Here is an 11,912-nt window from a genome sequence, read left to right as displayed (position 1 = left end):
CTGAAACATCACAAGCCAGGCCTCCTTCATCTGCACTGTTCTCAACATTGTATCCTCTAAACTCCTCCAGAAAATCCCACTGTGTTCTCAATACTCAGTGGCTTTTCTCATCCAGTTTCAAAGCCCTTCCACAATCATCCTAAAAACATGGTCATGTCTGTCCCAACAATACCCCATTCCTGGTACCAAGTTCTATCCTAGTTAGGTTACCATTGCTGTGATGAACATCATGATCGAAGCTAGTGGGGAAGAAAGGGTTTCTTTTGCTCACACTTTCACATGCCACTCCATCCTCACGGTAGTCAGGGTAGAAACTCAAGGCAGGAATCTAGAGGCAGGAACTGATGCAGACACCATGGGGGGGGGCTCCTTACAGACTTGATCTTTATGGATCATAAGCCTGCTTTCTTCTAGCACCTAGGACCATCAGCTTGGGTCAAATGGACAGAAAATTAGCCAGCACAACAAATATCTGTATTTGTGTCAAGATGGCAAAAACTACTTATGACAGAAGGCAAGAACATAAGTTGGGAATATGGCTTCATTAAGTGCTTACCATGCAAACACAGGGACCTGAGTTCTATCCTCAGTACCCGCACAAAAAGAGTGGTATGCTGCTGTGTACTTTTCTCACTCCAGCAATGGAGAGGTAGAGACTGGTGGATCCGTAGAGCCCACTGCCATCACGTCCAGCCTACTTGGTGAGTGCCAGGCCAGTAAGAAACCCCATCTCACAAAATGAGGTAGACCACACTTGAGAGAAATAACATCTTGTTTTCCTATGACCTCCAAACACACACACACACACACACACACACACACACACACACACACACAGAGGTAGAATTTTTGCAGAAGACAGAAGAGCTTTCTGCATTTTCTGGCATTGTATATACCTGGCTCCCATATCTTTTGAGGTTCTATTATTTCAATTATATGTTTGTTCCAAAACAATATCTAATTTCTTCTGATCAATTTCAGGATCAAGCACAGATGATAAGGATGTATCTTTTTGAGATACATAGGGGTAGATTTATCATCTGTGAACTCTCGCAGGGGTGACTGGGAAGGGAAGGGACCAGCCCTCTCTTATCCATCCCGGTGATTTTCTGGTTCTCATTCTGACACTCCGTGTCTGTAAATATTGTCTGTCAGTGAGTCTGGGCTAAGGGATTCCCATGAAGTCGGTAAAACATTCCAGGTGTGACTGAGGTTAGCATCTGAGTCAGTAGATCCATCCTCACCAACACGACAGCATCATCTAAGTGGTGATGGCCTTTGAGTGAAAAGCGTGGTAAAGTGAATTCTGATTTCCCTTTATCCCTGAGGTGTACTCCTTCAGCAAAAGGCCTTCTCCCACCTTCTTCCTGAACCCCTAGTGCTCAGTCTTTACTTCTGAAGGAGACTTACACCATTAGCTTCCTTGGATCGCAGGCCTTCAGACTCATAAGTCCCACCCCAGCATTCTTGTGTTTCCACTTAGTAAGTGGCAGACTGTGGTGCACTTTGGCCTGTATAAACCACTTCCATATTATGGCTTTCTTTAAAATATTTTAAAGTCATATTTATCTATTTGATTATTGTGTATGGTGGTCGAGTATACACATGCATGCACATGCCTTGGTGTGTGTGTAGAGGTCAGAGGACAATCCGTGGGAGTCAGTTTTCTCCTGGTACCATGTGGTTCCTGGGGACTGAACTAGGGTCATCAGGATTGGCAGCAAGCACCCATGTCTCCTGTCCCTAGCTTCTCTTATATATCTTCTGTTGGTTCTGCATTAGTTTAAGGAGTTATAACAAGACACTGCAGACTTGAGCATATTAAACAGCAGACATTGTTTTCTCATAGTGCTGGAAAAGTCCAAGATCAAGTCAACAGCAGATCTCGTGCCTGGTAGGGTCGGCTTTCTGGTTTGAAGACAGCTACCTTCTCTTGCATCTTCATATTGGGAAGAAAGAAAACTCTAACCTTTCTCTTCTGATCGAACTATGAGTTCTAGTCAACTCACTCAAACTTGATCACCTCCCAAAGGGACCCTCACATACCGTCCCTTTGGGTTAGTTACCATATGTGAATCCTTGGGAGACACAAGTGTATGGTCCATAGGTAAGGAAGGAGTTAAAGTCCAAGGACATTTATCACAATAATTAAGCCCTATCAAAATTAAGCAGGCATCACTCTCCCTATGATAACTGGACCTTTCAATGTCAAGCCCAAGGACTCCTACTCAGCTTCTGGGTGTAATTCATCTGTCGAGACAGCTCTGTATTAACCCACTAATCTATGCAAGGCTAATGGCTTAGGACAGTACATTGACCTTGACTTCGAATGAAGGTTCTTCTTTGTGGCTGCCCTTCCAAATAAGTACAGGGTCTGGAGGTGGGTGCTTTGGCACAGCACTGGTTTCCCTCCACAGCTGGACTCGGGTATAGAAAACATTCCTTTTCTATCTTTTGGCCAGGATATTACAATCCTGCCTTGGAGCCTCTCCACAAGTCAGGCAACCCTGCTTCCGCTGCAGCCACCACCCGCCTGTAGACCAGCCACTTCTGGCATCATGTGCCCAGCAGGAGGAATGGAGACAGCTTCATAGAGGAGACTCCCAAGAGGCCGGACTCGGTGTTGTTAGACCCAGGCTCAGACCACAGGAAGAGCCTAGGGAAGAAGCCAGGAGAAACGGCTGGCTGTTTGGATTCACCTTCCTGTTTTCTGAAGGAGAGACATAGACATTGTTAGCTGCTAACCATGACTTTTGCCCCTTTCTGCCCCATAAATGGCCACAGGGCAAATGGTCCCTGGTGACTGTAGGCATTGAGGTTGCAAAGCATGCTGTGACCAGAGCCCAGAGGACCACCCTGGGCTTGGCACTAGTGGTCTCAAAGTAGGCTTTGCCTTTTATTAGAAGCCCCACATAAACCCCAAGTTTCCAGAGGCATTCATTAAGCGCCCGTTTTCTTCTTTGTCTCCTTAGACGCTAGACCAAAGAGCTACATTTTAAATTTTTCACTTACTGATTTATGCCCTGCCAGCTTCCATGAGGGAGACAATAAAACCACAGGTAGAGTGTGGCCAGGCACGCGTAACCAAGACAAAGGAGGGGAACAAAGGCAGAGGATCACGACCAGCCTCGGGCTTTCAGGACAGCGGAATCTGAGATTTCATTCTCTGGGTATCTTTAAACTTCCCCCAAGATGTAAAGGTTACTTCCTTTATTTCTGAAACACTCCTCCGCTGGTCCCATCTGAAAGGCAGCCCTGCTTTTGTGACTGAACAGGGAGGGCTGATTTCTGCTTACAGGAATTGTTCGCTGCTGGGCTGGCTGGCACAGCGGCTGGGGATGAGGCTGGCTTCCTCGCCGCCACTTGACAGCCTTCAGTACACCGCCTGTGCCCACAGAAAGCCTGGGAAGGAGTGTATTTCTCAGCTGAGTCTGCACACTGGTGATGGGCTGTCCAAGTTGGGCCCAGCCTGGCTCGCAGTGCTTTGTCATTTTCCTTACAGGAACAAAGGAAGAAACCCAGAGGAGTCCCCGTTTGAGACCACTGCACCGGGCACTGTGGGACACTGACCCAGAAGAGAAAAGCACAGCGTACTCCCTGGAAGAGAAAGGCAGGGTCCCAAGTCATGTCCTCATGCCCGGAAGTAAAAGGGGAAGGGACAGGGGCGAAAAGTGCTGAGTGCGGGGCTTTGCACCCTGTCTGCAAGGTTCCCTCTGGGGAGAGGGCCAAGCTCCACCCCCACCCATTTCTAATCTTAAAAGCAATTCCAGGGAGCTGGAAAGTTGAGGCCTGGAGGGTGGGTGGCAAATTCAAGGCCAGCTTGGGCAACTGAGTGAAACCTGGTCTCAGAAAGTGGAAAAGAGTCTGTGGGTTGGGCTCACCGGTAAAGCACGCGTTTAGTAGGGAGGACAACCACGGTTAAATCCTCAACACTATAATAAATAAACAAATAAAACAAAAGAGGAATGCAAAATTCCCTTTGGCTTCTGTCAGTAAATCATAAAGCAATTTGTCCTCATGGATGGGCTGGGTAGCGTTCAGTGGTAGAGAACCGGTAACAGCATGTGCTTCCTGGAGTTCCATACCTAGCACCCTAACAAAGTGGATCCCACAGTGGAGTCCTCTCGAACAACGATCAGGGCCTAAAGACAGGGCACAGAGGTCAAACCGTGGAACTGCCCTTCATATATGACGACAGTCATATATGACTCTGCTTCATGTATGAGAACTTTTTCCAATACACGCTTACTTACAATATGAGAAATTGGGGTTGGGGATTTAGCTCAGTGGTAGAGTGCTTGCCTAGCAAACGCAAGGCCCTGGGTTCGGACTCCAGCTCCGAAAAAAAGAAAAAAAGAAAAAAAAAAGAAAAAAAAACAATATGGGAAATTAAGCTACAGAAATGAAAAGTCACACATGCATATGCTTACAAAAACATTTACACGTGTGTGTGTGTGTGTGCGTGCGTGTGTGTGTGTGTGTGTGTGTGTGTGTGTGTGTGTGTTTTCCTTCCTTTCCTGGAGTGTTCACACCCCTTACCATGCATGGCTCAGGTCCCTTGGGCAAGGACAGTTGCCAGAGGCAAGCTTGCCTCTCCCCTCCCTCTCCAGCTCCACCCCTCCCTGGCAGCAGCTGATGCCCCTGCACAGGTCAGAGTTCCCGGGGCAGTTGGTCCTGGTTGGGAACTGAGAGGCTTGACCACAGGCAGTGTGCTCCCTGTGTGGGGGCCCCCAGGGCTGGAATGCCCGCCCGCTCGTGAAACCCCAGCCAGCTGACCTTTTGGGATGGTGAAGCCACCTGTGTCTTGGAGGTGGGGGGTGGGGGTGGGGCACACAGAGAGAGCCAGGGAGGTGACAGCTGAATATGGCTTTGTCATTCGCCCTGGCTTCTAAGCCACTTCCCTTCCAGGTTTATTTTCTTCCCTTTAGCATCCTCAGTCCACGCCCCACGGCCAGTGGTCTGATGAGACAGAAGCTCACCCTATGTTCTGCTCGTGGGTTTCCCTTGTCTCTGCAGATCCCCCTCAGCCTGCTGCTGCTCCTCCGGCTCTGAGTCTGTAACCTTCATCTTCCTTACCGATAGCCGTAGGTCTCTCTGGCCCACATGAATGACACTCTATCATCTTAGACTTCGCCACCGCCTGGCATTCTGTGAGCGCGTGCAGCTATGTATGCTGTGTACTGTCTAGAATTCAAGGGCTGAGGGGGAACTCTAGGCCTGACAAGGAGGGGAAGGCTCAGGAAGTGTGTGTTGAAAGAAGGGATGGAGGAAAAAGCAACTTCAGAGATCGGGTGACTTTCCCCGATGCACAGAGCTGGGAAGGGAGGGTGAGAACCCATTGTTTCTGGTTTCTGGGCACCCTGGTGTCTGAACTACCACCTCCACACCCCACTCACTTGTCAGGCACCCCTCCCTTACCTCCACAAGAATCATTTACCTTTGCTGTCAACCACCCCCCTACCTCCCACCCAGGTAGTATCCCCCAAGAGGCACCAGGAAGATCAAGGGACCCCGCTAGCCTAACGTGTGTTCTTTCTTAACTGACTGAGGAAGAAGATGGCCATGTCCCCCATGAGCCACAAGGGAACCTCCTTCTGTGGGGCACCTCTGAAACCTCGCCTTGCAGCCCGCTGCAGATGTGCAGGTGAACCGGCCTTACCTGTCTTTAGATTTGGAATCTAGGTCATGCTTGGCTGTTCCTCCCTCCTCCCTTAGAAGATAAGCGGGCTCTTTCCTAGGGTCTCCTAGAGAGGAGACAACAAGGGCAATGCTTCTGTGGAACCCACACCCTGCCTCAGGCTGTCAGGAGCACTTCATTTTGGAGCCAATATAATTTATGAGATGCAAATGGATTTAGCATTTTAAAAAGGGGGGAGGACTTGGAAAAGGAACAAGGTGCATTTTACACCCTATGCTGAGGCGTGTTTGGGGCTCCATTAATCATCTCAGACTAAAGAGATTTAATCTCCGGCCAGCCAGGCTGGAGAGAGCCTATACCTCTTGCCCAGCCCAGGAGGCCAGGCTGGGCGCTGTGGGCACTGGATGCCGGCCTGCCCTCCGTGCAGGCTTCGGCTGCTGGTACATAGCACTTGTGTTCAGCTCCTGTCTGAGTCACACGGTAGATGAAATTACAGAGGTTTCTGCACAGGATGAATCAGAGAGCAGGTTCAAGCCAAATATTTGGACAAGCCTTGCCCTGCAGGGCTAGGGGGCAGGCTGAAGACCCTGCAGCCAGCATGCAAGCTGCCAGCCACAAGCTGGAAGATTGCTTTCTGACAAAGTGCTGCTGCTGGGCTGGCTGTTGCTGGGGAGGGAATTTAGCTCAGATCCAGAACGGCAGGCTGCAGTCAGATTTCCTAGCCAAAAGAGGCTGTGAGCCTCTCAGGACTCTGAGCTGTGCTTCAGTGTGTGCGTGTGGTAGAAGGGTCTTGACAGGGTGCAGCCTGCAGGCTGAGGTGCGTGGGCTTGGGGAGGAAATGGCTCCTTTGAGTCACCCTATCTGCCTTCTCTTTCTGGAAGCCCTCAGAGCGGCAGGCATGGTACTGTCTACCATTCCTGGCGAGGCCTGCTGGGAGACAGTGACTGTAAAACCTGAAGCGGGGCAGCTCAGTTCATTGCTAAGACTTTACTACATGATGGCTCCCACCAGAGGCCTTATTTGTTACCTTTGGAGCTTCAAAGATACCTTTTGAGGCCTTTCAGAACAATAAAACCAGTAACAAAAATGCTACCTTAAGTCTGTCTGGAATCCTTAAAACAAAACAGGTTTGGAACAACCCAACACTCTCAGGTTTGTTTTAAGGATTTCTCCCCCTTGCAAAAAAGCTTCCAGGTAGACAAGTCATCTTCGTTGAAGAAAATGAACCTCCTCTTGATGCAGGTGACATGTACTTGTGGACTGACTATATGCTACAGTGTCCCCTACTTGATGTTTCTCCTGAGAACCTCCAAGACTTCTCATTTTCTCATTTTGCAGAGGAATAAACAGTCTGGGGAGGTTATGCAACTCTCCAGGATCAGGTGGCCAGCAGGTATACGGCCAGAATTTTAAACCTAGGCAACCTGACACCAGCTGACATTCTGCCTTCCAGCACCTCTAACATTTGAACCCAATAGCAAAAGAACCATGGGAACCAATTCAAAAAAGCCTACCACTTCCAACCCTTGGTAAATATTCAGACCCAGAAGATGGCAGACTCAATGACTGCCTTCAGGACCCTGGCCCATTTTCCAAGCTCAGAGAAGGTCTACAAGGGAGATGTTTTCCCCAGACACAAAATGGTCCTCAAGAAGTAACTAGAGCCTAACTGTCCTAGGCCAGCCCTACTTTTCCAAAGATAAGACTCAGCAAAGATCTTACTGGCACTCTCTATGACAGAAAGATTACTGAGCTTACATTAGGGAGAAGAGAGAAGTCTGTTCTGGAGACAGAGAACCTGGGCTCGAAACTTGGTGACATCATTATCACCACCACCACCACCACCACCACCACCATCACCACCATCATCACCACCACCACCACCACCACCATCACCACCACCACCACCATCACCACCACCACCACCACCACCACCACCACCAACACCACCACCACCACCACCATCAACACCACCACCATCACCATCACCATTTGTGAGATCAGTCTTCTTTGCTGTAAGAAGCCACAACTCCATGGGGTGAGACATCTGTATACAAGGGTCCCAGATTGTATGGGATCTACTTGCAGCACAGTGCCTGGGCCTCACTGGTGGACATTTGTGATGGGGTGGAGAGTGACTTGAAGGCTGGGTTTGAGACATCACAAACCGGGTGGCTTGCAACCATAGAATGAGGTGTCTCACAGTCCCTGAGCTGAAGAGATCCTTGCATCATTACTTAGAAGGAGATGAGAACTCCCAGACACACTATGGACTATAAAGCAACGAAAAGAAAACACGTTCACACACTCAAATACTAAGACTTGGGGCTTATTTGTTTCCACAGCAGAGCCTATCCTATCCTGACTATTACACTCATTCCTCGTCGGTTTCCACCAAGATATGTAACGTTCAGCCTTTAGCTATCAACACTCATTTCTACTGGCATTTGTCGAAACCACAAAGCTAAACCATAAAACCTGCCATTGTCTGTTAATATGAGACTGAGCATACCCTCAGGTAGCTGCCAGTTTGCACAGCCCATCCGGCTATTGGCGATGCGTCTTCTTGTCGTGTGATGAACCACTACCTTGCCACACTGCCTTCCATGTTCATCTCACGGGAACAGGCGGTGTGGGCTCTCTGGCCAGCATCTGTGGGATTCTGGGAGGCCCCACTTAGGCTTCATCATTCTGCGTAATTTGCACCCATGTCTCTTTTCAACTGCTTCTGTGTCAAGAGCCCGTTGAACATTTTTCCTATCTCTAGGTTTCCCAAGCTCCTCTAGAGGGTTCTTCCTTTTCCCTAGAACCTGACCCATTTTGGCTGGCCAGAGGATAGAAGGTTTCTGCCTGTCATCTCTTTCCCCTCAGCCTTAGGAAGCGGGGTCTGTCTGTGTGATACTCTGTCCTCTTCCCAGTTTACTCTTTGGGAAACAAACCTTTTGCCCCAATTTATTTTGTTTCTCTCTGAAATTCAGTAAGTCCTCCCCCGCCTTTCTTTCTTAAAAAGTCCAATTTTTGTACAGAAAAAGAAAAAGCCTAGACTCCTAAGATTTTTTTCTTCTATGTTTCAAAACCAATTTTTGAAAATCCAAAGTCAAAAGGAGGAGTCATTGGTCTATGTTTGTAATTTGCATGTTTTCATTTGCAGGGAAAGGAGACTTTTGGAAGAATCGGGGACATTTGGAAGGGGTGGATGGAGAATCATGACCATGTTTTCCTGGGTATGATTGTGCAGGAAAAGAGAGAACACCTTCACTGTGTGGAGGAGCTCCACCTCACGCCCTACTCACAGCATCCCTACGAGGGAGATGGGATCCGGGCAGATGGTCTGTCTTGCCCAGAATCAGTGGCAATGCTAGGCCTGGTGATAGTGGTCTCTCTCCAGGGCATGAATCAACACAGCCAGGAAAGGAAACTTCCAACTGCATGGAGCCAATGTAAACTGCAGAGAGTTTGAGGAGTGAGGCCATGCCTGGCAAAGCCGCTAGAATCAGAGCATTTGTGAATAGCTTCTGCTGCGTATTCAAAAGGAAGGGTAACCACCCAAGAGAGGAGACAATGTTCTGTTCTGGCCTGCACCCCTGCATCCCTGCACCCCTGCATCCCTGCACCCCTGCATCCCTGCACCCCTGCATCCCTGCACCCCTGCATCCCTGCACCCCTGGGCCCCTGCATCCCTGCATCCCTACACCCCTGCATCCCTGCACCCCTGCATCCCTGCACCCCTGCATCCCAGCATCCCTGCACCCCTGCACCCCTGCACCCCTGCATCCCTGCACCCCTGCATCCCTGCACCCCTGCATCCCTGCATCCCTGCACCCCTGCACCCCTGCATCCCTGCATCCCTGCATCCCTACACCCCTGCATCCCTGAACCCCTGCATCCCTGAACCCCTCCATCCCAGCATCCTTGCCTCCCTGCATCCCTGCACCCCTGCATCCCTGCATCCCTGCACCCCTGGACCCCTGGACCCCTGCGCCCCTGCATCCCTGCACCCCTGCACCCCTGCATCCCTGCACCCCTGTACCCCTGCATCCCTGCACCTCTGCATCCTTGCACCCCTGCATCCCTGGGCTCCACAACAAACCAGCCAATGAGTGAATGAAGAAGCACAGATAAGATGTGTTCTTTCACAAACAGGGAAAGTAGGGGGTCAGATTAAGTGCTAGCAGAACTCAAAAAATGTGACTACTACAAAGGCAAGCTATCAGCCTGTGGGTGAGACCACCATGATGTCCCCCATCTGAGGTGTCTGAAGAGTTGCCTCTGTGTGGCTTCCCAGAAACCCTCATGCCTCCCAGCTCAGTTTTGTTAGAAGCCGGTGTGAGAGCCACTCAAGGCGGGACTGGCTTCATTGGGAAAATACATTTTTAAGCAAATGAGAACAAGGAGAGACACTGAAGGGTGTGTGCAAATCACATGCGATGGTTGCCCCAGAAAGGGGATTGAGAATTTCCCAATGGAGAAAAGCCAGACTCCAGTGGAGATTCAAGGCTCTCATCAGAGGTGCAAATGAAAGCAGGGTAAGACAGTGGGCACTTTTGGGGGGGAGGATTTTGTCAAGTGAAAATAGTATGCACTGTCCAATGGCCCTTCACCCCACGCCATTAAGGCCTCGATGAGCCACAAAACGCCTGGGTATGGTGGGGTTCTTGTGGACTTCTGACTCCTGCTTAGATGAAGTGGAAATGGTCAAATGTGTGGGAGATTAGCATCTGGAACCCATTGACCTCTGGGAAGGTATTGAATCTTGAGGTGCTCTGCATTGGAGTACAGTTAGAGCACAGACACTTCATCAGAGTCTAGTTCACTAACCACTAGTTCACCTGGACAGCATCTAACCCCATCAGAGCAAACTCATGGCATAGATGATGTCATTCTTCCAGGCATTGCCAATGGATTGCTGCAGTCTTTCTTACCGAAGCCAGACTCTGAATCCTTCTCAACATTATGCTCTGGGTAGCCACAACCAATGGAATGGAGCTGATATTAAAGCAATCTTTGGCCTTCGTTAGAATGTAATGAACAGACCACCCATGAACTAGATATGGCCTTGTGATAATGATATTTTGTTTGTTTTGTGTTTTCCTAACAGAGAGGTTTTAAAAGGCTTGACATTTTAATAACGGGAATGTTGAATAAGTATCCAGATGCCCAGATTCTCTTGAAATAGTGCAGTGTCTGATGCACTGGGGTCATGACTGTGTCCTTCGTAGCCCTTGCAGGCGTCTGGTTTTGGTTCCCATACCTGCCTCTCTGTGGAAGGCAGCTGAACATAGCAGGAGCTCCCTGAAGTCTGCCTGAGTTAGGATCCTACCTCTGCCACATATGTGTCCGTCCTGTGGCTTTGAAAATGCCCCATTTATCTCTCTCTCTCTTTCCTTTCTCCTCCATACACGGGGCATAAAATCGAACTCACTTCCTGAGCAAATGCAAAGATTAAATTAATTAGAACCATGCCTCCCTCACACAGGACTCATCGAGGCAAGTAGAGCTAGCGATGCCTGTTCCCAGAAGCCTTCAGGACACTCTAGAATGATGCCGTATGTCCTGCCTCACTGGTAAGGACGGAGGCACCGGCGGGACAGGTAGTATCTCCCAGGGCACTGCATAGTCCTCGCTGGGTGAGCGTCTCTGTACCCCACCCTAGAACTTAAAAGCAGACAGTGGACTCCTATGAGCAGCTCCACTTCATGCATGTTAAGTGAAGGCACAGACCCGATCTCAAGGGAGGGAAAGAAAAGTCTTGTGTGACTATTCTGTCTCAAGAATTTAAAAGCTGGAGCTAGTTAGAGCAGAAGAGCTTGCCTGACATGCAAGGGTAGAGCGACCAAGGCCTCACTAATGATAAGCTCTCCATCTTCCTGTCTCTGTTTCTCTCTCCCTCCTCTCTTCCTGCCTCTCTCTGTCTCTCTTGCTGAGTCTGTCTCTCTCTTCCTGTTTGCTTGTTTCTCTCTTTTCCTGTCTTTGTCTCTCTCCCTCTCTCTGTCTCTCTCCTTCTCTGTCTTTCTCCATCTCCATCTTTCTTGCTGTATCTGTCTCTCTCTTCCTGTCTGTCTGCTTGTTTCTCTCTCTTCCTGTCTTTGTCTCTGTCCCTCTCTCTGTCTCTCTTGCTGTGTCTCTGTCTCTCTTCCTGTCTCTACCTGTTTCTGTCTCTTCCTGTCTTTGTCTCTCCCTCTCTCCCCATTCCTCTCCCTCTCTCTTTGTCTCTCCCTCTCCCTCTCTCTGTCTCCCCCCCCCATATTCTCAGGTGTTCTAGGCTAGCCTCAGA

The 11,912-nt window shown here is 49.5% G+C and overlaps 1 long non-coding RNA gene across 2 annotated transcripts in view; it reads right to left on the bottom strand.

The window, feature by feature from the left end:
* Positions 1–1,816: 1,816 nt before the first annotated feature.
* Positions 1,817–11,912, bottom strand: part of LOC103691157 (uncharacterized) — a 21,519-nt gene continuing 11,423 nt past the window's right edge. Inside the window, exons 2-3 of one of the 2 annotated variants that reach the window (XR_015647030.1) lie at positions 3,297–3,597; positions 1,817–2,710 (exon numbers count right to left, since the gene is read on the bottom strand). This is a non-coding gene — a long non-coding RNA (uncharacterized LOC103691157). Of the gene's footprint in view, positions 2,711–3,012; positions 3,173–3,296; positions 3,598–11,912 lie in introns of those variants that run through there. The other variant, XR_015647032.1, reaches the window with a different exon arrangement.

This window comes from Rattus norvegicus, chromosome 1 (assembly GCF_021556685.1).
Source record: "Rattus norvegicus strain SHRSP/BbbUtx chromosome 1, alternate assembly SHRSP_T2T, whole genome shotgun sequence".
Lineage (NCBI taxonomy): Eukaryota > Metazoa > Chordata > Mammalia > Rodentia > Muridae > Rattus > Rattus norvegicus.
Note: the sequence above shows the minus strand (reverse complement) of the source record. Positions and strands in the feature narration are given on the sequence as shown.